General features: G+C 42.7%; 1 protein-coding gene across 1 annotated transcript in view; it reads right to left on the minus strand.

The window, feature by feature from the left end:
• LOC126167332 (G protein-coupled receptor kinase 1) overlaps positions 1-27,966 on the minus strand; it is a 1,141,113-nt gene that overhangs the window by 331,219 nt on the left and 781,928 nt on the right. The gene's annotated exons all lie outside the window — the stretch shown is intronic.

Below are 27,966 nucleotides of genomic sequence, written 5' to 3' on the forward strand. Positions count from 1 at the left end.
CGCAAAACAGGAATGGACCAACATTTCTCCACAGAAATGGGAAATATTTGGACACAATTTGCAAGACGGTTGCAAATCTGTGAGCGTGGATGAAACTTGGATCCATCGGCGCATTCCTTAACGCAATTACGAAAGCGTGCTGAAAAGTGATGCCTCGGAATTTTTATCCGAAAACTCTTAAAGCTATTTAAACAAAACAAACGTTATTAATATTCTAAATCTTTATTCTTGATGTCAGCATATTTATTTCGCGACGCAGTTACCCTGGCGACGAACACATTTTTCCTAGCGAGAGAGAGTCACTCTACATTGTTTGACTTTGTTTGGTTGGGTTGTTTGGGGAAGGAGACCAGACAGCGAGGTCATCGGTCTCATCGGATTAGGGAAAGACGGGGAAGGAAGTCGGCCGTGTCCTTTCAAAGGAACCATCCCGGCGTTAGCCTGGAGCGATTTAGGGAAATCACGGAAAACCTATATCAGGATGGCCGGACGCTGGATTGAACAGTCGTCCTCCCGAATGCGAATCCAGTGTCTTAACCACTGCGCCATCTCGCTCGGTTTTGACTTTGTTGAAGGAGTCGCAACGTCACCTCTGCCTACAGCGCTTCATACTATCAAAGTGAAGTCCTCGAAAGTGTTCTTTAAATTCTGAAAACAGATGAAAATCGGATGGGGCCAAGTCGGGACTGTGCAGGGGATGATCTATGACAGTGAACCCAAGGCGTCGGACTGTTGCAGATGTCGCAGCACTCGCGTGTGCGATCTGGCATTGCCGTGCAGAAGAAGAGGGTGGACTAACTCTTTGAATTCGAAACTCGATTACACCACACTGTTTCTCCCGCACCGACGTAGTTGCGTTACATCGCCATATTACACGCTACAATTCGGAGCCCTCTAGCGGCATAGGGCTGCAGGTATTTAAATGTTAAGAATAAAGATATAGAATGTTATTAACGTTTGTTTCGTTTAAAAAATTTGCGGGTGCGGAAGGGTACAAAACAGGACATTTTGTACCTAATTTGGTAGGTAACGTACCAGTGGAGATCTAATAATTGTAATTAACTATTGCGTAATCTATACATTATGACTTTCTTTGAATAAATTTGGAGTAGAACAATTTACAAAGGTTTAATAGAATGTAAGATCCCTGATCCCTCCCCCTTTAGTGTTCTAGGGTTAAAAAGATTTAAGAGTTCAGCAGGCCATAGTAGCAACAGGTACGATGGAAAGTGGCATTTAAGAGTTTACTGAATAAAGCGAAGCTCGTTTCGTCGGTTTAAAATGAGATTAGGGCTGGACAACGGTCTCGGTTAAATGGCGAGTAAGTCGGCGTTTCCTACAAGTGTGCTCCCACCAGTACAGTAGGAGGCGGAGGAAAAAGGAGGAGGTGGTCATTTAACGATAAGCACCAAGTAGCTGCCCATATTGTGTTGTGTTCACTATACTTTACATGCCTAAAGAGAAGAAGGCACGATGATGTTTATATAGAACAGCGATTTATTCTTTCAAGAGTGCTTTATTGTGTGTGTGTGTGTGTGTGTGTGTGTGTGTGAGAGAGAGAGAGAGAGAGAGAGAGAGAGAGAGAGAGAGAGAGAGAGAAACTTATTTAATTCGTGCTGCTCGTAAAATATTTACAATATAGAATGTTTCTCACTTCTACATCGATGTTTCCTAGCAAAAAACTGGCTGATATACTACTAATTTATCGGATAATGTCAACAAATCCGTGAACAGCAAGACGATTAATCCAGGCCTACTATATAGAAACAAGAAAAACAGCGTAGTTCCACTTAAAAAATCGGATTTTACATTTTCTTCTCGGAAATTAACAAAGGCACTAACAGTACTGGTCATTATTTTAAGAGTCCCCTGTGTCTATTCACGAAAGTGAACGAGATTTAAAAAATATTTTAGTGCGTCAAAAAGTGTCTAGAGAAAAAGAAATGCTTCAGACTGTACACGGAATTCGAGAAAACGACCCTATCCTAACATTACAGAGCCCTCGTTGCCAATTCAACCCGCAACCGGACGAAACCGCAAATTTCATAAGAAACAGTGCGAAACCTCAGTCTCCGGAAAAACCGTTCCGTCACTTAATGACACTGCTTTATGGGATCGTCAGGATATACTAACAACAGATTAGACGGACAAATGCAGCAATAGAAAGGCTGCAGGCTGCACTTCATTACCACATCGTTCGAAACAAGAGTTAATTGAAGAAAGATCGAGATTTATGCACAAACACTGTGCTCTTCCACCAGCTAGTGCAACAGCACACGCTGGCGACGGCGCATGGGCTGCGATCTGAATTGGTTCCACATACATCTTACCCTCCCTTTTTAGTCTCAAGTGAGTTTTTGCGATTCATTAACATAAAATTTAGCTTTGTGAGAAGAAATGTTCGCCATACAACAGAACAACTACTTCCATTACGTGCGTTGGCGTCCAATCCGATGGGATAAAAGAACGCAGAGACACTGTTCAGAAGTAAAAATCATCATCGACTTCTGAAGGCTACGCTTTGTCGCTACAGTCACTCTTCTCTGTTTTGTACAGTCCTCTTCATTTCTTGATGGTTCTGGCATTTTCTGACCTCCAATAGATCTTGTCCTGTTTGTTTTCTTTTCCAAAAGTGTTTCCCCTAACAGAATTTTTTAAAAACGTACTGTCAATAAGTATCTGCCATCAATTTTTATAATTTATTGTAACACGAGAGCACAGTTTTTATTGGTGTCATTTTTCAAGCTGGTCACTCTGCTTTTCAAAGCAATTAGTCAACCGTTGGACAAGCTTTGCGACACTGTGTGAAAAAAGGATTTTTGGCTGTGCAGCAAGCCACGTACCCACCACTTCCTTCACGTGTTTTCGGAGCTGAATCGACGGCCTCTTAAGATATCTTTAAGTAGACCATCTACACTGATCATTCGTTTCAGGGACATTTCGTCATCGGTAGCATAACGGTCCAGTTGATGGTGACAGACTTTCATATGGTAACTCTTGTGCTCTCCATCTAGATGTTTTGGAAGCTATTTCGCAGAGTGTCTGTGAAAGATGAGCTCGTTGTACATGATTTTACACACAGAACCACAACTATTCTGGATGTGATTTGCCACATCACCAACAGTCACTTGTCTGTCATTCAGAATAAAGGAACGGACTCGTTAATATTGGTATTAGTTGTGGCTGTAGCTGAATGCCCCCGCCCTTCTCTCATGCTTCACGCTCGTTCAGCCACTTTAGAACTGTTCGAGCCACAAAAAACTGATACGGAGCGCTGTTCTTCTATCGTCCCATTTTTAGGTCGCAACAGCACGAAGTGGGTTGATGTGTTGTCGTTGCAACTTAGTACGGGCGACTAGCTGCTGGTAAACACATTAAGCCGTTGAGCCAACCTAAGCACAATAAGAGCAAAGTTACAGACACTTATTGACTTACACAGATAAATATCGAAAATATATCATAATTTTGAAGATTTCATCGTTCTGAACAGTCATCGTTCTTCGCTGATTGATTTCTTTCAAAGAATCTTAATTGTGTTTTCTTTCTGTGCTATTGGTGCTCGTTAGTGTTCCCCAAAGACAAACTGCCATCGCTTCTAAACGCTGTCTGCCTTTTTTTCACGACTGTCCAGCTTTCACACACATACAGCAGCACATTTAAAAAGAACGTCCTGGTAATTCTTTTTTCCTTCCTGTACTGAACAACTCGTCCATTGACAGTTGTCTTCTCTCATTGGACTGAGCGAGGTTGCGCAATGGTAAGACACGGGATGTGCATGGGGACGATGGTGGTTCAAAGCTCCCTGCAGCATCAGCATTAACGTGTTCCACGATTTACCTAAACAGCTTCAGGAAAATATCGGGATCGTTCGTTTGAAAAGACACGGCAAGTGTCCTTCCCATTTCGGAGCTTGTGTTCCACGTGTAATGACCTCGTCTCCGACGGAACAGAACCGTAATTTTCCTTTCTTCTCTCATTAAACGCAGGTTCTTCCGCTTTCCATGACGGAATTATTTTCTTCTGTAATTAAGCTGGATAAATAACGAAATTTATCAACTTTTATGCTTCACATATATCTCAATTTTCGTATGAAGTGCCATTCTCAAGTTTGCTTTGCTTTTTGTGAACTGTTGCTAATTTAAAAAGTATATCCTGACAGTGGTCTTCATTATTAGCTGTTAGGGAAATATCCTCAGCAAATCTTACGCTGAGAAGGTGCAATCCACTCGCCTTAACACCAGATGTTCCCCTTTGATGACGTAAGTAGCCTTTTCAATTTAACTGTTGAAAAATATGGCAATAAAATAAAAGTGCTTTTGTGAAAAAAATTCGTTGTTACATCTTACCAGTTCCGTATTACACATACTAGGAAGCCGTAGTAGTGCTTTCCTCTTTTTGCAGCAACGTTCCCGCATAAAAGACAGCGACTGCCGCTTGCGAAAGTAAGGGTCCGGCGTCACTTCGCCCGTAAAATGAGAAGTTATGCTAGAAGACAAAGGCTTCTTTCTCGGAAGGAAAAAGATAATGAGGGCGACGGGTAAAGCGCCGGTAGTACACGTGTGCCAGGACAACGGTCTTGTTTCCAAGTGGCGACGAGGTGGGAGACTGACTACACAATGATGAACGGTCCTGTCAAATTATAATAGGACGTATATGCTCGTTGCGATTAAGTCATTTTTTATGAGAATGACGTACAATCAGCATTATGGGACAAGATCGTGTGTGTTATGATGCTCACGTAACCTCAGCGAACAAAATCCGTTATCTGATCAAAAGTGTTCGGTCATTTTACTGTAATACGAATTGCGCCCACCCTTCGCCTTTATGACAGCTTGAACTCCGCTGGGGATGCTTTCAGTGAAATGTCTGAATATGCCTGTAGAAATGGCAGCTCTTTCCCCCTAACCATGGGAGGCAGAGATGTTGGACGTCAGATTCCGGAACGAAGCCGCCGTTCTGACTCGTCTCAAACGTACTGCACTGCGATTAGGCCGGGACCCTGGACAGGTCAGTCAGTTTCAGGAAGGAAGGGTGTGTTGTCATGCTGATACAATCACCGTCTCTGAACTGTTTTTCTGCTGAACGTAGTACACGAGGCTGTAAAATGTGTTAACGTTGTTCCGCATTTAGTATTCTCTTAAGCGCAATAAGAGGACTATACTCTAACCACGAAAAATACCCTGATACCGCACACGGCCTCATACCTACACACGATGTTCTCTGTCATTTAGCATACCCAAATCCTTCCAACGGATTGCCACAGGGTATAGTGTGATTCATCATTCCAAACCATTCTTTTTCAGCCATCCACTGCCGAGTGGCATCGCTCTTACACCAGCTCGAGCGGCGCTTACAAGGGGAAGGCCTCAGACACGGCCAACCGATTCGGCTCAGATTTGATAGGTCGCTTGTGTACAACCTAAAACGAAGGAATCTAAGATATTTTCGGTCAACACCCCCGCGTTTTTGAGAAAATAACCCCTAAAGGTTATGACGAGCGATCGTCTCAAAAGTTGGCAGGATCGATAGATAATTGTAAATACAGCATTTTTCATCACCAGGTATGGGGTCCGAAAACGCATACTTTTGCAGAAATCGAGGTAAGAAACTTCTACAACTGCCGCTTCTGTACCCACATGGTCAACGCTTTTCGCTGACAGCACCGACAAACGTCTCAAAAATGAGATCGACAGGAAGTGCAAAAGGGCTAAGCAGGGATGGCTAGAGGACAAATGTAAGGATGTAGAGGCTTATTTCACTAGGGGTAAGATAGATACTGCCTACAGGAAAATTAAAGAGACCTTTGGAGATAAGAGAACCACTTCTATGAACATAAAGAGCTCAGATGGAAACCCAGTTCTAAGCAAAGAAGGGAAAGCAGAAAGGTGGAAGGAGTATATAGAGGGTCTATACAAGGGCGATGTACTTGAGGACAATATTATGGAAATGGAAGAGGATGTAGATGAAGATGAAATGGGAGATACGATACTGCGTGAAGAGTTTGACAGAGCACTGAAAGACCTGAGTCGAAACAAGGCCCCCGGAGTAGACAACATTCCATTGGAACTACTGACGGCCTTGGGAGAGCCAGTCCTGACAAAACTCTACCATCTGGTGAGCAAGATGTATGAAACAGGCGAAATACCCTCAGACTTCAAGAAGAATATAATAATTCCAATCCCAAAGAAAGCAGGTGTTGACAGATGTGAAAATTACCGAACAATCAGTTTAATAATTCACAGCTGCAAAATACTAACACGAATTCTTTACAGACGAATGGAAAAACTAGTAGAAGCTGACCTCGGGGAAGATCAGTTTGGATTCCGTAGAAATACTGGAACACGTGAGGCAATACTGACCTTACGACTTATCTTAGAAGAAAGATTAAAGAAAGGCAAACCTACATTTCTAGCATTTGTAGACTTAGAGAAAGCTTTTGACAATGTTGACTGGAATACTCTCTTTCAAATTCTAAAGGTGGCAGGGGTAAAATACAGGGAGCGAAAGGCTATTTACAATTTGTACAGAAACCAGATAGCAGTTATAAGAGTCGAGGGACATGAAAGGGAAGCAGTGGTTGGGAAGGGAGTAAGACAGGGTTGTAGCCTCTCCCCGATGTTATTCAATCTGTATATCGAGCAAGCAGTAAAGGAAACAAAAGAAAAATTCGGAGTAGGTATTAAAATCCATGGAGAAGAAATAAAAACCTTGAGGTTTGCCGATGACATTGTAATTCTGTCAGAGACAACAAAGGACCTGGAAGTGCAGTTGAACGGAATGGACAGTGTCTTGAAAGGAGGATATAAGATGAACATCAACAAAAGCAAAACGAGGATAATGGAATGTAGTCGAATTAAGTCGGGTGATGCTGAGGGAATTAGATTAGGAAATGAGACACTTAAAGTAGTAAAGGAGTTTTGCTATTTGGGTAGCAAAATAACTGATGATGTTCGAAGTAGAGAGGATATAAAATGTAGACTGGCAATGGCAAGGAAAGCGTTTCTGAAGAAGAGAAATTTGTTAACATCGAGTATAGATTTAAGTGTCAGGAAGTCATTTCTGAAAGTATTTGTATGGAGTGTAGCCATGTATGGAAGTGAAACATGGACGGTAAATAGTTTGGACAAGAAGAGAATAGAAGCTTTCGAAATGTGGTGCTACAGAAGAATGCTGAAGATTAGATGGGTAGATCACCTAACTAATGAGGAAGTATTGAATAGGATTGGGGAGAAGAGAAGTTTGTGGCACAACTTGACCAGGAGAAGGGATCGGTTAGTAGGACATATTCTGAGGCATCAAGGGATCACCAATTTAGTATTGGAGGGCAGCGTGGAGGGTAAAAATCGTAGGGGGAGACCAAGAGATGAATACACTAAGCAGATTCAGAAGGATGTAGGTTGCAGTAGGTACTGGGAGATGAAGAAACTTGCACAGGATAGAGTAGCATGGAGAGCTGCATCAAACCAGTCTCAGGACTGAAGACCACAACAACAACAACACACCGATAGCGCAACGGCCAAGGTAACTGGCTGCGAATCTCGAAGAAAGTAGTGGATGTCATTCTTTTGGTTTGTATTTTTCCATATCTCAATTGATAGGGATAGGAGGGTTAATAAGGTAAGTAAATCAACAAGTAATGATAATATGGTAGGCAAATAAATTTCTCAAACGTCTTGGGATGGTAAACAACTAAAATGTTACTCCAGGTCAGTTTACAATGGCTCTTCCAGTCACTGTTACGTGTCCTCACTTTTCTTCGAACAACTGGATGTATGGTTCTTGTCATATAAACATTCGAAACAAATATACTCACGGCACCAAGAGCATCTAATGAATGCAATCTTTCGACAGCTACACTGTTCCTTCCCTATGATATGACGAGGACGCAACCGGGACAACATAACTCTCCCCGCGTGCATTCTGTCCCGTGCCTCGCTGTAAACAAGCGTCGCACGGTTGGCTATCTGTGATCCCTCGTGAGGAAGTCGCATCACTTTTACTCGGAGTTGTTTTCATGTGACAAGACTTGAAAGTTCAATACTTTACTAACTCACGGCATTTGGGAAATTAGTTTGCCTACCTTATTATTATCATTCCTTATTGATTTACTTACCTTGTTAACCCTCATATCCCTATCAATTGAGATATGGAAAATTACAAACGAGAAGAATAACATCCGCTAGGTTTCTTCGAGATTCGAACCCGGGTTTTCTGATTCCCAGCCAGTTACCTTGGCCGTTGCGCTATCGGCGCTGTCGACGACAGGCGTTAACCATGTGGGCACAGACGCGGCAATTTTAAAAGTTTCTTACCTCGATTTCTGGAAAAGTATGCGTTTTCGGACGCCATACCTGATGATAAAAAATGCTCTATTTACAATTATCTATCGATTACGCCAATTTTGAGTCGATCGCTCGTCATAACATTTAGGGGTGATTTTCTCAAAAACGTGGGGGTGTTGACCCAAAATATCTTAGAGACCTTCGTTTTAGGTTGTACACAAGCGACCTGCCAAATCTGAGCCGAATCGGTTGGCCGTCTCTGAGGCCTTCGCCTTGTTAGTACTGACTGCAGAAACGCGATGAGCAGTTGCTCTATTATTTTAGCCCATTCTTTGTAACTCCCAGCGCACTGACGGACTGCTGGTAGCACTTTGGAACTCACGAGAAATGCGATCCGCCGATTAAATGCGATTTTTTACAACCAGCCTCCGCCAGCACACGAGGTCTGCGTGGTCTTGCTTTACCGGTGTTTGTTCCTTCGTGTTTCCACTTCACAACCTCTTCATCAACAGTCGACTTGCGGCAGCTGTAGAAGGACTGGAATGTACCTGATGGATTTGTTATTTAGGTGACATCTAATGACTAGTGCATATTCGAAATCACTCAGCTCTCCTAACCGACTCATTATGGCGTTAGTGCCTTTCTACTGACAACACAACACTCCCCGCCTCGTTTTACATTGGTGGGTCCGCCTCTCAGGCATCTAAAATGGTCAACTCAGAACTACATAGAGGTATCTAGGTATCATGATCAGATACTGTATTAGTCACTTTTTTAAAAGAATGCACATGTCACTAGTCTGGTAACAGGCGCTAATGTGGTCCTCCCACATTGACCTAAGCTACAACAATGGAGTTGCGTATGTGTCAGTCAGGCGATTTGGCATCAGCTCATTAAGATGGGTGTCAATGTGGAAGCGAGGCGGTATGACAAAAAGCAGTAATACCGGATTCAAGTTCAGAGCCTGGCGCTATCCAGAGGGGAAGTCTGAACAGAGGATATTTGCTAAAGCTTTTTTTCGTTCTCTTGTAAGGTGATAAATCATTTAGAAACTGCCTGTGATCCCGCATATCATCTCTTCCTCTTACAGCACTCTGCTGGGTAATTTATTTAGGGACCATATGTTTAAGATAGGGTGTGCAATAATTATATCCCTCATCTATTAATACAACCTGGTCTGCAGTTCGCGTGGAGAAATGCTGTCACACCCTTCACTAAGTAGAAGAGTTCTCTCAAAGCCATTTTTTTCAGTTACACATGGTACCATACAGAATGTGTGTGTGTGTGTGTGTGTGTGTGTGTGTGTGTGTGTGTGTGTGTGTGTGTGTGTGTGTTTGTGAGAGAGAGAGTGGTTCAAAATGGCTCTGAGCACTATGGGACTTAACTGCCCTAGAACTTAGAAGTACTTAAACCTAACTAACCTAAGAACATCACACACATCCGTACCCGAGGCAGGATTCGAACCTGCGACCGTAGCAGCAACGCGGTTCCGGACTGAAGCGCCTAGAACCGCTCGGCCACAACGGCCGGCCGTGTGTGAGTGTTCTGAAAAATTTTAGGAATAGGTGTGTAATCACGTGATCCATTTATAAAGGACCTAGAGTTCGGACATACATCAAGAAAAACACGCCCACAATAGATCTGGGAAGGCTATGTTTCCTGTCAGCCATAGCTGCGAATGCATGACAAAGTATGTTTCCATGTCTTGGTTCTATAGGTAATAACGGGGGCAAACGAAATCATTTCAGTCACCCGGCAGAATAAACCGCCATTAGATCGGCTACAAGACAAATGCTTTATCACTGTTTCTGTAATCGATTTCCACGTTAAAACTACAGGCATATATAGCATAATTTTACAAACCGTTCCTGATTCTCTTTCTTTAAGAAGAGTATCGAGGTGTGGCATTGGTTCGTACCACTATAGAAACGAATAATCCAATAAAACTAGTCTTCCACAACATGTAGACATCCAGCTACAAACATAACACTTACGTATTCTAATTTTGGCAGAAAAGATGCCATGATCAAGTGATCAACAACACTGTTGTAACGTTCTTCTTACTTCCCCAGTAGATAAACTGCGGAAAGATCGTATGACTGCACGAGTCGCTTACTGCAGAAAGGCAACTAGTCCGAAATTTATAAATTTGCGTTCTTTAAGACTATGGTTCTGAGCGGATCAATGCACTGTTTACAGCAAAAAGTAAACCCGTATGCACGATAACACAGGTATGGCAACACTGTCAATTTTGCTTTTCCTGTAGACGGGGGACTAGTCCGGGAGATGTTGGTGGTGGCACAGGCTAATTAGAAGGAAGCTGAAGGAGGAGTAAAGATACTACGTAGCGGATGACTTCGTTAGCTCGTAAAACGTTCCTCAAATAACGATAACAAGTTTTCGGGTGTTCAAATGAAGGTGGATTATTTTATCGATTACAATTCCTCGTGGCCTAGTGCTATAAAAAAACACGCCTAAAGATGATTCCTATAGTAAATTGCTCCTCACACTATCTCGAAGTACCATCAGATCACATTTTCAGTTGAAAACACACACAGTGTTGTGCAACATCAACATTGATGGCTTGACAATGGGCACTTTTAGGCTGATAAAAGCTGTGAATTCTATGAAACTCCCGGTAAAGAAAGCCTACATATCTGTAGTGCCTGTAAATAACGACAAAGTGAATATGAAGAAATCATTGGTTTATATCCCTTAAGACGAGGCGCAGTTTTGGAATTCAGTCACATCATAGCCGACAACGATGACATCTCGTCATGAAGATGAAAATAACTGAGTAATGCAACCATTAAAAAGTCAAATATTATTCAGAAATATGTTGCAAAGTTTATTACAATAAAGGGCGATTATGTGTACAACTGTATTTTGAAACAGTTAACTTATCTTAAAATTAATGTGAAAATCCAGTGTACTGCAGACAGGGAACATGCCCAACAATAACAAAGCAGAATGAGATTTTCACTCTGCAGCGAGTGTGCGCTGATATGAAACTTCCTGGCAGATTAAAACTGTGTGCCCGACCGAGACTCGAACTCGGGACCTTTGCCTTTCACGGGCAAGTGCTCTACCATCTGAGCTACCGAAGCACGACTCACGCCCGGTACTCACAGCTTTACTTCCACCAGTATCTCGTCTCCTACCTTCCAAACTTTACAGAAGCTCTCCTGCGAACCTTGCAGAACTAGCACTCCTGAAAGAAAGGATATAACGGAGAGTTCGAGTCTCGGTCGGGCACACAGTTTTAATCCGCCAGGAAGCTTCAATAACAAAGCAGTCCCACTCTTTCCCCTTATGTCACGCTATATAACAAGTAAGTATACCTACATAAAGATACGAGAAATCATGCCAGGAGATAAATCGCATTAAACCAGTTTTATTCGGTTTTTTGTCTCTATTGTAAAAGTAGGAAATGTGGACATGCTTTTCAGCAGCAAGTGATTCACACATACGAAAACCTATCTGCTGAACACACTTTGCCTCCTTTACGTATTTACTAATTCGTTCACGACGGATAGATAGTCATACATCTCAGAGGTGGTCCACAGTAGAACTGTAAACACTGCTGTTTGGTAGATCATGTAATCAATTTCCAAGTTACATAATTAAAACTAGAGTCATACAGAACTTAGCTTTATAACCAATTATTGTTCCTGATTACATGGAACGTTTGCATATCACTTTACAGTATTAACAGTATTCACTTTAACTATACGGAAGATGCCTGTTCGGACCCCATATTGGACTGTCTTAAGAGTTAATAAATGTGTAGGACAAACACTAGGATGCGTCTCAGCATGGTAATATGAACACCAACAGCAAATGCTTTTTTCTAATGACGATTATGTACTCTAGAGCACGCCCGGTTGGCCGTGAGGTCTAAAGCACGGCTTTCCGGGCGGGAAGGAGCGCCAGTACCCGGCAAGAATCCGCCCGTCGGATTTGTGTCGAGGTCTGGTGAGCCGAGCAGTCTGTGGATAGTTTTTAGGCGGTTTTCCATCCGCCTCAGCGAATGCGGGTTGGTTCCCCTTATTCGGCCTCAGCTACACTATGTCGGCGATTGCTGCGCAAACTAGTCCTCCACTTACGCGTACACCACCATTACTCTACCACGCAAACATAGGGGTTACACTCGTCTGGTGTGAGACGTTCCCTGGGGGGGAGGGGGGGGGGGGTTCACCGGGGGCCGAACCGCACAGGTGTGGGACGGCGGAGGGGTGAAGTGGACTGCGGTATTCGTCGTGGGGTTGTGGACCACTGTGTCTGCGGCGGGGACGGAGCCTCCCCGTCGTTTCTAGGTCCCCGGTTAACATAACATAACACGTACTCTAAATGCAAAAAATCATAGGGGAAAGGTCATCTTCTCGCTATTCCTGCTGAAATGACTGGACTTGCAATCTAGTTACACAATTTGCGTCTGCGTGTGTGTGTGTGTGTGGGGGGGGGGGGTTGTTAGGTGGATACTCCAGCACTAATGAAATGGGACGAGGGTCCAGCAACGACAAGCAACATGCACTTTAAGATGGCGGCACTTTCGGATGTAGTTACACTCTTTTTACGTCTGCGCCGCAGTGTGAATGCCCGACGGCATAACTTTTCGTTATGTGAAGCTACCGTATCTAAAAATTGTTTCAAAACATGATTGCTACCACTTACTCCTAACAATGAAGACCCATCAGTTACGTACTTCTTCCCTGGGGTGGCTTAAGCACCCATTACACCGACGCGAGCACCGAGTGAGGTGGCGCAGTTGTTAGCACACTGGAATCGCATTCGGGAGAACGACGGTTCAAACCAGTCGTGCACGTCGTCCGGACGCGCCGCGCTGCCCGTCCCCGGGCTTGTGCGGTCCAGTCCGCGGGATCACTCCCTCAGCTGAGGCGGCCCGCAGCACTGGATGGGCTGGGCTTCCTATCAAACAACGTGCCACGCTGCGTACCAAGCTCTACCACTCTAGGCGTGCTGTTACCTCATGTCAGTGAGGGACATCCCTATGTGCCGTGAAAAGCGTTTAACACCAAACTGATGCGGCCGAAATATTTTTCTTTGCTAAAAGACTTTCACTAACGTAAATGCTCAACAGTACGCTCGAAGTAACTTACTGAAATGCTATTTGCTGCTAAAATGTACACATGCAGTTGCTAATACATTTGATTAGATACATGTACTTACACTTTGAATATCTTCGTTTTAAGCGAAATGGTGTTTCATTTCTATTCATTTCTGGGCCATTACATAGATAAATTTGATTTCGACACATACAGAACCGATTTTTTTTGTGGCCCTTTCTATGGGACCGAACTGTTGAGGTCTCTAGGATTACACACTACTTGATCTAACTTAAACTAACTTACGCTAAAGACAACACACACACACACACACACACACACACACACACACACACACACACACACACACCATTGTCCGAGGGACGACTCGAACCTCCGACGGGGAGAGCCGCGCGAACCGTGGAAAGGCGCCCGAGACCGCGCGGGTACCGTGCGCGGCTCCAGAACCGACTTCGAAAACTAACTAAATCAGTAGAATGAAATGTGCTGACACTGGCAGTACCTGAACCGGCCTAACACCAGCATTGCTTACTCCGTTCTATGAACAAATAAACAAACATAAGAACAAAACTTCTGAATGCTGATGCGAAGGCATGAAGTGGGTACTAAATATTTACACGCAATTTTCCAGAGATGTGGATTATTATCCTGTCAAACCATTTCTTTCGTGCTAAATAAAAACTGAGTATGGCATTACGCCGGGTCCACAGTCCTATTTCATGTCAAGGGATTATCCAAATTAAGCGTCTTCATGTGAAACGATTGTCAATGTACTAAATTCAAAACATGATGTCTTGGGCTGCGATAAAACTGTCAGCATACTGTCTACAATGCAGTAATAATTCACAAAGAAATAGGTTCGTTTATCTACATCTACATTTATACTCCGCAGGCCACCCAACGGTATGCGGCGGAGGGCACTTTACGTGCCACTGTCATTACTTCCCTTTTCTGTTCCAGTCGCATATGGTTCGCGGGAAGAACGACTGCCGGAAAGCCTCCGTGCGCGCTCGAATCTCTCTAATTTTACATTCGTGATCTCCTCGGGAGGTATAAGTAGGGGGAAACAATATATTCATCCAGAAACGCACCCTCTCGAAACCTGGACAGCAAGCTACACCGCGATGCAGAGCGCCTCTCTTGCAGAGTCTGCCACTTGAGTTTGCTAAACATCTCCGTAACGCTATCACGCTTACCAAATAACCCTGTGACGAAACACGCCGCTCTTCTTTGAATCTTCTCTATCTCCTCTGTCAACCCGACCTGGTACGGATCCCACACTGACGAGCAATCCTCAAGTATAGGTCGAACGAGTGTTTTCTAAGCCACTTTCTTTGTTGATGGACTACATTTTCTAAGGACTCTCCCAATGAATCTCAACCTGGTACCCTCCTTACCAACAATTAATTTTATATGATCATTCCACTTCAAATCATTCCGCACGCATACTCCCAGATATTTTACACAAGGAACTGCTACCAGTTTTTGTTCCGCTATCAGAGACTGGTTTGATACAGCTTTCCATGCTACTCTATCCTGTGCCAGCCTCTTCATCTCCGAATAACTACTGGAACCTACATCCTTCTGAATCTGCTTAGTGTATTCATCACTTGGTCTCCCTCTATGATTTTTACCTTCCACCCTTCCTTCCAGTACTAAATTGGTGGTCCCTTGATGTCTGCAATAAATCTGGCTGCAATAAATCTAACACTAATCTGAGAATACTTTATACATAAATGGAACCTACAAGACAAACAGATACAATAAAAATGGCTCTGAGCACTATGAAACTTAACTTCTGAGGTCATCAGTCCCCTAGAACTTAGAACTACTTAAACCTAACTAACCTAATGGCATCACACACATCCATGCCCGAGGCAGGACTCGAACCTACGACCGTAGCGGTCGCGCGGTTCCAGACTGTAGCGCCTAGAACCGCTGGGCCACTCTGGCCGGCAACAGATACAATAATCGACAACCGATGTAGAGAGAACATAAGACAAAAGGTGGTGTGAAAAAGGAGGATTAGGGGAGATTTGTGTTTAACGTCCTGTCGACAACGAGATCATTAGAGCTGGAGCACCAGCTCAGATTAGGGATGGATGGAGAAGGAAAGCGGCCATGGCCTTTCGATGGAACCTTCTCGGCATTTGCCTTAAGCGATTTAGGGAAATCACGGAAAACCTGAATCTTGATTGCTGGACACGAGTCTGAAACGTTGTCCTCCTGAATGCTACTCCAGTCTGCTAATCACTGCTCTACCCCGCTCGGTTGGAGCGAGAAGAAATATTTACAGCGTATTCATTCATTCACTTTGTCTGACAATGGCGTTGTTCGAAGAAAGAGAGGAGCGTCAACGCTGTTCGCGTCCAACACAAGTGACCGTCGTGCACTTAGACTGAAACCTACATAAATAAAATTTCTCTTTGATGCAAAGCTGGATGACTGTACACACAAAATTTTAATGGCGATCTCCCGGAGAGTCGGAAACATTTGTCTGTTTTCAATCCAATAAGAAACCACATTTTCGACCAATTTATAATTCTGGTTTAAGTACCTATCTAATACACCGGTGGGAATCTGTCGTCAATATCTGACCACAAAGCAATCTTCTATACTTTTGTTCGTGGTGGTAAAACAAAGACTTTCAATATGTCATTTGACAAATCTGCAGAATTTAAAAGTACTACTGAAAACAAAACCCAATGTTTCGTTCTTAAAAATATTTTAATTATTTTCCAACATTTCAGGACTTCTCCGAAGTTGCTCTCAGATTATACTTGGGCAGTCTAACAAACAGTTCCCGTATCTTTGGCTATTCTTTACGTGAGGATATACCTAAGACGACCGTCTGTTCTTCAGCCAAATTTGGGTATGTTTGGTAGACGGCGTTTCACGAGGAAGCGTCCTTTTCTGACTGCTCACTCGAAATTATTGATGTAGTAGTTCGTGAATTGTATACTTTATCTCTCCTATGACTTCACGCATTCGAGATTCAGACATCATTTTCAGATAGCGAAATGGCGTCCACAGGAAATTAGCTAACTCGTGCTGCCTTTTCCTCTACATAAATTTTCGTGCGGATACGAAGGACTCATTTAAGAGGCTTCTCCATCCTAAGTATCTTTACTTAAAAGTGTTTCTGGGACGTCATCTTCCATGGCAACAGGAGATGCGGTGTAGGCGATTCCTCCGGTTCTAGTTCTTTTGAGGTCTCCTTGAAGGGATCTAAGAAAAATCAGTGCTTTACAATTCCTGAAATAATTTGCTTGCTAATGTACACCAATAATTTACGTGCTAATGTATACCAGGTTAATATAAATACACAACAGCACACATACCATCAGAACAGAAATCAGTTCGTCCATCAACGTAAAGTCCTTTTATTCTGTCTGTTTCTCATTTCTCAGAGAGCTTTTCACACACTATCGAATACTGCCTTTTGACCAAGTTAAGCATCATCAATCGTGTGTTCTATCAAGTATCGTTCGTCTGCCCCATTGTTCTCTTTAGGCCACGAATAAGGCGACTCTGTTTTGCAAATGTCACAAGTTCTTTCACTGCAGTCAGAACAAAATAAAGCTGTGGGATATTGGGTGACATACACTGCACATTTAACTCATTTCTTAGCACTGTGTTCGCATGTGACAGGAACAATTCAGTCTAGAATATCTACGAAGTGCAGCGATACTGATGGCGCCTTGGTCATTCAGACTATTCTAGACAATACCTAAGGAGGCATATCATCCGAACAATTCCTTTCTAATATTAATACCTGTTTCGGCTCGTCTCGAAACTGGGTCATAAAGGTCACAAACAAGAAGCGTCCTAATTAACAAAATAATAAGCTGTACTTGTCAGGTAATGATCTCTCCTTAAGCTATATGCCCATGTAGCTGTGGTCGTTGAGCATTCACTTTCGTCACGTAAAAAATTACTTGAAGTATAACTTCCTTTCTAAGATTTTTCGCTTTTTCTGTGCTGTTTTGTGAGGCAGATGTGGGGTTAGGTATAATAGGTTTTGCGGATACTTTTCTGTACATCGTTGCAGCGTCGACTAATCTATGAGCCATATCGAAAAATTATTCACTTTCAATAGCTTCATAAGATCTCAATTCTTGTGCACACACAATCACGCATTAGTCAGTAATTTTGTCCTGAGCAGCTTCGGGAAGGCGTTTGTGGTCAACACCTGCCGCTTGTTTGTTAGACACGCACGAATGGCGTGAAATATGTGCGTTGCTAGGTGACCCTTTACGTGCAAGTAAAGTGCATTGTACTCCTCCCAACAAACATAGTTAACACTGTTACCATTACGCTGTGCTGTAGGCTTAAACACTGACCAAACTGAACTTTTGACATTTGGATCAGGGTCTACGGTTCTGTACCCGTCAACCATTCGTTTTTGTTTTATTTCCCATTTTCTTGACGTACTTTCCATTCTTTTCGAACCACTTGCTACTTTCGCACTCATCTTCTGTATTGTAAGAAAAACATGAAAATCTGTTATATCATCACTTTTATTTGACAAAGAATTAGACAAAATGTATTTGCAAAAGATTAAATAGAAACTTTATTAAAGATTCGCGCATAATTTATTTGCCTCCATCGGAACAAGATTGCTAATAATTGTGTTGGAAAAAAAAGTGTGTGAAATCTTATGGGACTTAACTGCTTAGGTCATCAGTCCCTAAGCTTACACACTACTTAACCTAAATTATCCTAAGGACAAACACACCCACGCCCGAGGGAGGACCCGAACCTCCGCCGGGACCAGCCGCACAGTCCATGACTGCAGCGCCCTAGACAGCTCGGCTAATCTCGCGCGGCAATTGTGTTGGAGCAGCTGTGTTACGAAACATGTATTTTAGAAGTATGAAGATATATTTGAGTACCCGTCCGTTTGCGTGTCGTTTCGTACAACATCAATCATCCACGCCGTGTTCCGCCTCCTAGAATGAAACTAATGTGTATAAGTAAAATAGCGTACCACAAAGGAGAATCAACCGCCAGTGTCTTGTAGCGAGCGTGGGAACATGCGTTCGGTCATCGTGTTTCACAATCATCAACATTCAGCCGCGCCGCGACTGTTACGCACACGCTCGTAGAAGTGAGAACTGAACTGTAATTTAACTTTATGAACAGTGTTATATTGTTATAAGAAGGACTGGTACCACTTATCTGTGTATACGTGACGAGCGTAAAAACTTTCGCTCGATCATTCGGCTTCCGCATCATCAACAACCACCCGCGTCGTGTCGGTCACGCGTACGCTCGTTCACGTGATATTGTGGACAGATAATTATCAAGAATGTTAACTGACATCAACAATTATGACTTAGAGTGTAATCAGTGTAACCTGCTATTTTCTTATCGTCTCAGAATATAATTATTCATACCAAACGTAGGACAGTGTTGTGTTTAGGGTCGAGTGGCTCCCTAATCCTGCTTCCATATTTATAAATTTAATTTCAGGCAACAGTGGGGGGCACAACAACACGAAGGCCGCGGGAGTATCAGGTACGTGGTGTGGACAGGGCGCACAGTCTAAGAGAGATTCCAGTTTAGTGGTCCCCCCATCAGTTGTACCACCGCGCGTGTTACAAAGACGTCACAACGTCACAACTACCACCATCCTGTCTATAAAAATTAAAAAAGCTAAACCACGTGCCTGAAGACGACCGAGGCGGTTAGTGTCATTAAGGAAGGCAATGAAGTAGCCCATGTGATTTTCTACGAGTGCTTTTGCAAAGATTAATGAAGAAAGTCGTATGCTCCTTTGGATTACACTCCAAAGTGAGACTCCAGGATTTCAGACATAATACGTATGTTTATGTTAGGAACATAAAGATCGCAATACGTGGAGAAAGGAAGATAGCCTCCGTCTGATAACGATCTACATTCCATGTGAAATAATACGAATATATATGTGAGGAAAATGGCGTCAAAAAGTTAACCGTAATCGAGGAAAGAGAGGGATCGTATTGTTGTGTGACTGTGTACATCGAAGCAATAAGAGCAGTTAATTTATAATTGAATAACGGCTACAGATGCATTTAATGAAATTAATAATAGTTCTACTCTGTAACGGATATGTTTGTCAATATTTTGGCGCAGAGTCGTTTACAAAAATACCGACACAGTTCTCATACAGATTCTCTCAGTTGACAAATAAAGCTAAAATAATATCTTTGAATCTGCCTCCAGTAGTGGATTCTCCGACGTATTTTCTTTTGAACTTAATTGTCGCTATTTCCTTAAACAAAGGATTTTTCAACATATATCGATTCGGCTTCCTTTAACAATAACTACGGCCGACTTTTACCATCTAATTGTGGCCAGGTTATCTCTTTCACATTCCACGCTATATTTCCTATGTTACATATTTGATAATTTATTTACACTTCTAATGTATTGAGTTCTATCATTTCTTTTCTTTTGCCATAATGCATAAAGCATTGGAGAAATGATCGTTATTTATGAAGTGTTAGGTATATATAGAGCCGAACATAAAACTTTTGCCAAGAGAAGCAAACATTTGCGAGTGCACAACTACAAACACCAGCAATTAAAAAGTAGACTACAGTTTTTTTTTTCAAACTATATACACGTGAGAAGACACATTAGGATTTCTTACAATCGAATTCTCCGTATGACAGATTCAGACACTATGAAAACTATACATAGGTTCATAGACCCTGGTATGCGAAAATTAATAAAAGATCTAGTAGATAACTTCAATAAAAATTAACCTGAGCTTTACGACGTGGTAGCAGGGTATAGATGCTTTAGTTACATCACCGAGTTGCATGTGTTGACTGAAACGTTCTTCTAAACATAGTTATAATTGCACTACGTGAGGCCACGCCCACGACGTGTTGATTCGATTAAATTGTTAGAGTAAAACTGCATTAATGAGACAGACGTACAAAAATTAACTAGAAAATAAAATACGTGTTCCCAAGTGTGGGAAGAAAATGTAAAATTATTGTGAAGAGTTTAAAAATACAGGGCGGAGCAGACTGGCCCGCGTAGTGACGTCATGGTCCCGCTTCGTCCGACAGTGGCGAGAAGTGAGCTGTCAGCCCGTGGGCCGGACTGATTTGAAGGGCTGAGAGGATAACTCCGGCCCGCCCGTACTACGGTCACGAACAGGTGGCCCAACCAGGACCGTGCTGTGACGTCACAGGCCCGTTTCGTCCGAGACTGCCAAAGCCCAGTGCGGAGCAGTGTGGCACCCGCCCGTGAGACGGGCCAGCTTTGCAGGACTCTGGTTCAAACCCGCGCCCGGCCATCCTGATTTAAGCTTTCCGTGGTTTCGCTAAATCGCATCAGGCAAATGCCGGGATGGTTCGTTTGAAATGGCACGGTCGATTTCCTTCCCCTTCTTCCCTAATACGAGCTTACGTTCCGTCTCTTACGACCTCCTTGTAGACGGAACGTTAAGCACTAATCTCCTCCTCCCCTTCCTCTGGACGTGAATTCTCTCTGATGCGAACACTTGAAAACAACATTCGGTCGTATTTGGTTCCGGGTTCGCTCCTGTTTGCTCGTGTGCCGCTATTTGTCGGTCTTTTAGCGAACGATCAAAGGAATTTCACGTCATCTGAGCTTCGGCGCTAGCTGAACAGGAAGCTTTTGTCTGCTGTCTTGTCTATTTCTGTTGTTGTTGCCATGAGTTGCGTGAGCGGTGGCGTTGTCTGAAGAAAATGTAATATTGCTGATAGAAGTAGTAGTAGTAGTAGTAGTAGTAGTAGTGCCGGCCCGGTCTAACGCACTGCTTTCCGGGCGGGAAGGCGTGTCGGTCGCCGGCACGAATCCGCCAGGCAGATTAGTGTCGACGTCCGGTGTGCCGGCCAGTCTGGGAATGGTTTTTAGGGCGGTTTTCCAACTGCGTCGGCGAATGCGGACTGGATCCCCTTATTCCGTCTCAGTTACACTAGGTCAGACATTGCAGCGCAAACTCGTTCTCCACGTACGCGTACACCATTGCACCATAATTACTCTGCCACACAAACATTGGGGTTACACTCGTGTGGAATGAGGCGTTCCCCGTTCGTGGGCCGAACCTCACAATAACCCTGGGTTCGGTGTGGGGGCGGCGGTGGGGTGAGTGGACTGCTGTAGCCTGTTGTGGGGTTGTGAAACACTTGAAACTTCTTTATTTAAATGTGTGTGTCTGTGCTTAAATTGCTGAATGACTGAGAAGATAAAACGTCTACGTTATTTGATTCTCAAACAGCTGAGTAAAACTAAACACACTGAGCCTACTTTCTCTTTACTTTTTCTTATCATGTCAACACTGACTCACAATATCCTAGCGCAACTCAATCTGACTGCTCAAAAGAATTTACAACCTGACTTCAAATAATTAATACAAAAGAATGGGCCTGAATAAGAAGCAATCCTGACAATAACCTATACATTTCATTAAGCACTTACCTCACAAAAATCTTCATTACGCGAGCGTCAATACTGCCAGCTAAATAAAAGATTCTGACTGCTACAGCCACTACCTACTAATAGGCATGTGGTTCCAGTACAAAGATATATATTCATGAATAATTTTCAGTCTTCCAAGTCCGATATTTCCAGATAGCCTACGCTAACACTTCAAACCTCTACCCTCCATCAATGCTAACTTCTCACATTTAACATCCATCACTGCTGGCGACTAACTTCCAACTGCCCAACACTACTGGTGATTAACTTCCAACTACGACTTCAACCAGCCACAGAGTCTCTTGCCAAGAAATCGCAGTCAGAAATCCAATGCAAAGCGCTACACAGCGGTGCCAACACAGAAGCAGCCCACTTACACACTGAGGCTACGACGGGGACGAAGCGTCTCCGTCGTTTCTAGGTCCCCAATACAATACAATACTATACAAGTAGTAATAGTAGTAGCAGTTTCATTCATTCGTGGATCTCTTTCAGAAATCTATTGGGCATGTCTTGGTATTAAAATTTAAGAAAATAAAGTAATTCAGTTATACAGCCATTTACAGACTTACAGGTGTAGGAGGACAAGAATGGGACAGGTAATCGGCCGTGGCGTTATAGTAGGAATCATCCTGGCATTTGAGTGAAGTAATTTAGGGAAACCACGGAAAACCTAAATCGGGACGGCTGAATTAAGAACGGAGCGTGCACCCTCTCGAATACAAGCTCACTTTGTTTAAAACAATACTACCTCATTCGATTGATCTAGTGTACAGTGTTTTACAATTAAGTTATTTAATAGCATAAAAGGTTAATGCTACACAGTTTATTTCTTTCTCACTTCCAGTTACTGCACACACTATTTCATAACACTACACACACTACCAGCCTGTGTCAGGACGACTTTGTGCACCGCAACTTCCCATTTGCAACCTGCTACCGATAAGACATTAGTATTATATATTGCAGAACTTTAGGAATAACTTTCTGCAGAAAAGGAAACAGAAGGAAAAAATACAGTGTTACGTGAAATTTTAGATGTTTCATTATCGTTATTATTATTTATTTCTGTTACATTTTTTACCAAACCCCTACTCTGTGTTATCTAAGTAATCCTTCGATTTACAGAATGTACTGTTTAGCAGGTATTTCTTAACTGCCCTTTTGAATAAGCTTGTTTTAGCAATATGTTTAAGCTCCTCTGGTAATTTAGCGTATACAGTTTTATTCCTTGACAGAATATACTGTTTTTGAGTTTGATGTTTATTCTTTCTTGGTAAATGTAAGTTCAGTCTAGACCATCCATGGACACGGACTAAGCTGTTTGTGCAATAATCATCAATCTTATTTTTGATGTGCACAACTAATTGGTAAATGTTCTCACACGGTGCATCTACAATCCCCAGAATATAGACGTTATATGTGCTTCTGGGATCCAAAAGATCAACAGCACTAATGCCAAAGGAGAAGAAATATGACTGGTAGAACTAATGAAGCACGCAAAGGTTCTGCTGAAGACGTGAGAAAGACGATAAATTTATTAAGTGTTTCCACCATGCGAGAACGAAGTGAACAAGCACAAGCTTCGTAATTCTTTTTATTAAAAAGGAAAAGTACAATATATTCCTTTGAAAGTAAACAACTGTCAATATGTATCCATTACCCCGATCCCCCTCGCTGTTTATGGTATCTGTAACTACTCACACGTGGTAGACGTGTCACTATTATGTTCGGGATTTTTGACGATAAATAAAAATGGTTTCCCCAGTATCACGCTCTCAACCCTCTAACAAACAAACAGCAGATTTTATCAAGTAGTCTATGTGACGGATCAGATGCCTATTCCACATTTCATTAATCATATTTATTGACCGTACGGTGACAAGTGCTTCGCATAGTCACCGTGGACAGCAGAAACTATCAACTACTGAAAACGATCGCCAAAGTTAATTTCTCCGGCTGCTGACAACCATAGGATAAACGCCAGGCTTTTTTCAGGTTGTGTTCGTCGCCTGTAATTAGTGTTCTGCTTTCAGATTTCCTCCTCAGCTATAATGAGAAGCCAGCGTAAAGCGTCAGTCGACATATGTCCAAACTTTTGGACTAATGCTAAGGGAAGCTGGAGCTGCAACTCAGTGTCAAGTGCATCACCTCCACTCATTTTACGTTTGCTTACAAAATCAGACATTTAATTATTGCTTCCCAACACCATTTTGCTTACTCCATAAAAAAAAAACAGTGCGCAAAATAATCCTCCCTGAATACCAAAATCTTGCATCGAGGCTCTAAGTGAATTGTGATGTACCTCGGTAACAATAGCGCAGGGCTCAAAGGCTACGCTCGTTTTCTGGTGTTGTCTTCCGTTCCTTTTGGTGTAAACCCTTGTTCACAGCTTACGGGGGAACGGTAGTGAACAATCGCGAATTGTCTGTGATTGTGCATTCGATTGTATTCGGTCCGTTGTAAAGGGGGGCTTCAGATAGTACAGTCTATTTCGCTCTTTTGTACCCGCTATTTTCTGTAGTTGTGAGAGTTATTTCGAGCCAAGAAGTCATTTCAATTTCTTTGTATGAGGAAGAACGTTTCTGATTAGTGGTTTTGTGCACCGCTTATTATTTGCAAATCTGAATGTAATACACAAAACCAAGCTGCAGCTTACCTGAATTAGACGCAGAAACTTGAGGTCATTTTTCCAAGTTCATTGAAGGGATTAATATTCAGCATTATTCACTGTGTTTCCATTGGCAACACTAATTAAATGTACCTCTGATTATTTCATTCTAATTCTTTTTTTACTATCATGTGTTGATTTTCTTATTTCGTTAGCATTGAAAAAGAAGAACAGCCCCCATTTTTAGAATATGACACTTTCGCGTGTTCTGGACTTTCAAAAACAGTGCGAAGTAATCAAGAGCGAAGTCAGAAATGAAAAGTTTTATAAATATCTGAGGGAAACATTAATATAAGATAGTATTTATTTGTTTAACGTTGGACACTTCGTTGACGAAGATGTGATTTCTTACTAGATATGTCACCTGATCTTTCAAAAGGTATGGAGGATTGAGCATTTTGAATAGAGATCATATAGCATAGTAAACCCTTCACTATTCCTTCCAAGGTTTAACATAACAATGCCTATAGGTGAAAAAGACATAATTACTACGGAGAGCTTCATTCCACTTCATTTTACTGCTAATAATAATTTTTTATTGCATACAAGACTTTCTCTGATGTTGACTGCTTCAGACTGTTTCAGTCTAATACAGAATTAACGAAGTATTATTATTAAATGTAATATTAACATTATTTAATGTGAAAGTACCAATATTCAGAATATGAAAGAGGAATTTCACTATAATTAGTGAAAAATAGTGCGGTAGTAAACTGAATACGGATTTATCATTGCATCTTGACATTTAATTTCGTAATTATACAACGATTTCGAGGCGGAGGTGATGGAAAATTCTGGGCACGTCACATCCCACTGCAGTGTACTTCAGTAAATCGTGAGATGTTATATGCATTGATAAGATAATTGTGCTGAAGTATACACAGTACGACTAAGAGTACAAAAAGAAATAACTTATGTATGCAATTCTTGCTTACATGGACAGGATGAAGTCGATTTTTTTTCAAATACAGTACAAAGGCTCTTATGCACACTAACACGCACAGTGGTAAGAAGTGGCCAATTCGTACCTGCTGTTCTTCCGTTCCCTGTATAGGTTTACGTAAAATCAAAATCTGTGCCTTCTGATATCAGTATAAGTATCACCAGAGAGGGAGCGGGACTGAAATATCCGCGTGTTAAATACAGGCTATTTCAAAAGAAGGTAGCCACTACAAAAGGCTAAGACCGCTTAATGCATAGGTTTACAAACGGGAACAGTTGTTTAATGCATAGTATTACATCGATAAGAATTACAGAGAATGTAAATGGAAGACACCTTGAAGATAGTTGCAAATATAAGTCGGTAACGTGATGTATGTTCGAGTGCTGCATGGACTGTTTGGAAATGGTCAATAATTCGAGGGGGCATTCTTCTCCCTAGCGAAGTAGGTAACTGACCGCCCATCCCTTTACCTACGTAATGCATCGTATTTGGCGAAAGGAAAACGTGTGTCCTCCGAGTCTAGAAGCATTCGCAGTTCGATCGCAGCCAGTGGCACTCAGATGTAGCAAGCAGTAATTTGCTGCTCGAATCACCAGAGGTCGTGCGAAGAAGCGTAGGTCAGACGGTGGGCGTCAGTGTCGAGTTGCCGGCAAAGAAGACAAAGAGGGGAATTTGACAAGCCAATGTTCTGCAGTCGCTGTTTCTTGGCAAATTTCGAGTTGATTATAAGATACCAAATTGCCCGAACGTCAATAGGGAGGAAGAGCTGGTGAATGCTGCTCCATACTTTGGGTCACTGGATGGAGGGATATTTGTTCTCCAGCATGTTACGGGGAACACGGCACAACAGCAGGTTGTAAAAATCCTTGGTCCTGGGCGGACGCACGTGTCTGTCAGGCTGGTATGTGCGTAACTGTAATGAAAAAGGCCGAAAAGTGAAATACGTGAGGCGCCATTTGGTTGACAAACACCGGTGGTGAGTCACTGGCAGGCAGGAGAACCTCAAGCAAGCTACGTGTTAGGGACGTGCCCCGTCCTGTCCAATGTCTTCTTATAGTATTCATATACAATGCTGCAGCTCGCGTAGGCTACGGATTACCGAGCGAGGTGGCGCAGGGGTTAGAACACTGGACTCTCATTCGGGAGGACGACGGTGAAAACCCGCGCCCGGCCATCCTGATTTATGTTTTCCGTGATTTGCCTCAATCGCTTCAGCTGCCGGGATGGTTCCTTCGAATGGGCACGGCCGACTTCCTTCCCCATCCTTCCCTAATCCGTTGGGACGGATAACCTCGCTGTTTGGTCCCCTCCCCTTCGCATACGGACGTTGACGAGTCAAAGGCCGCCATTCCGTGGGAGCAGGGTAAGTGTTTTATAACGGACTTTAAACATAGAACCAGCTGTAACATAATAGCCAAGGTGCACCTGAAGGTTGCATCCAATCGCCGTCAACAGAGGGAGCACTTGCGCGACGTGGAGCAATTTCGCCTCCACATAACGGCTAAGGAACTCAACATGTTGAAGCGTGATCTGATGGCGCAGGAGGTTCTGGCGGATATCGTTGCAAATGACGTGTAATAGGCGAGGAAAATTCGTCGAGGCTGTGCGCGTGACAGTGAGGGAAAAGTAATGGCCAGGAACCGGTGTCACTGACAGAGAACTGAAATGGTCGAGGTCGAACGGAGCGTACATGCTGTAAGTAGGCTGTTTATGTTTTCTTATTGGCAACGTTACGTAGCGCTCTGTATGAAAATCACTGGCTGTGCTGTGTGCAGTCTGTGGCTAGTTTGCATTGTTGTCTGCCATTGTAATGTTGGGCAGCTGGATGTGAACAGCGCGTAGCGTTGCGCAGTTGGAGGTGAGCCGCCAGTAGTGGTGGATGTGGGGAGAGAAATGGCGGAGTTTTGAAATTTGTAAGACTGGATGTCATGAATTGCTATATATAGTATGACTTTTGATGACTATTAAGGTAAATACATTATTTGTTCTCTATTAAAATCTTTCATTTGCTAACTATGCCTTCCGTAGTTTGAATCTTTTATTTAGCTGGCAGTAGTGGCGCTCGCTGTATTGCAGTAGTTCGAGTAACTAAGATTTTTGGTGAGGAAAGTGATTTGTGAAAGGTATAGGTTAATATTAGTCACGGCCATTCTTTTGTAGAGATTTTTGAAAGTCAGATTGCGTTGCGCTAAAAATATTGTGTGTCAGTTTAAGCACAGTCATGTACAATTTTTCTAAGGGGACGTTTCAATGAGAACAGTGGACCAACAGAAAGCGTGCAAGCGCTGAAGGCACTGTGAGAATTCTAATGGTGTGCGATGTCGGAAGTGTAGATGGTTTTCTGCTCTCCCTCGCAGAACACCTAAAGCATATAAATGTTTACCTATGTATCGCACAGCACTAAATAAATATAGCCATTTGTAATCTCTATATTCACCTCGAATAGCGCTGTACTTTTCCGACTCAAACGAATAGCATTTGGAAGTAGAGCAGAAGAGATGACCCTCTTGTCAGGCTGCAAGTGACAGGTTTCTACATAGT

The sequence above is a fragment of the Schistocerca cancellata genome, chromosome 1, assembly GCF_023864275.1.
Source record: "Schistocerca cancellata isolate TAMUIC-IGC-003103 chromosome 1, iqSchCanc2.1, whole genome shotgun sequence".
In the NCBI taxonomy this organism is placed as follows: Eukaryota; Metazoa; Arthropoda; class Insecta; order Orthoptera; family Acrididae; genus Schistocerca; species Schistocerca cancellata.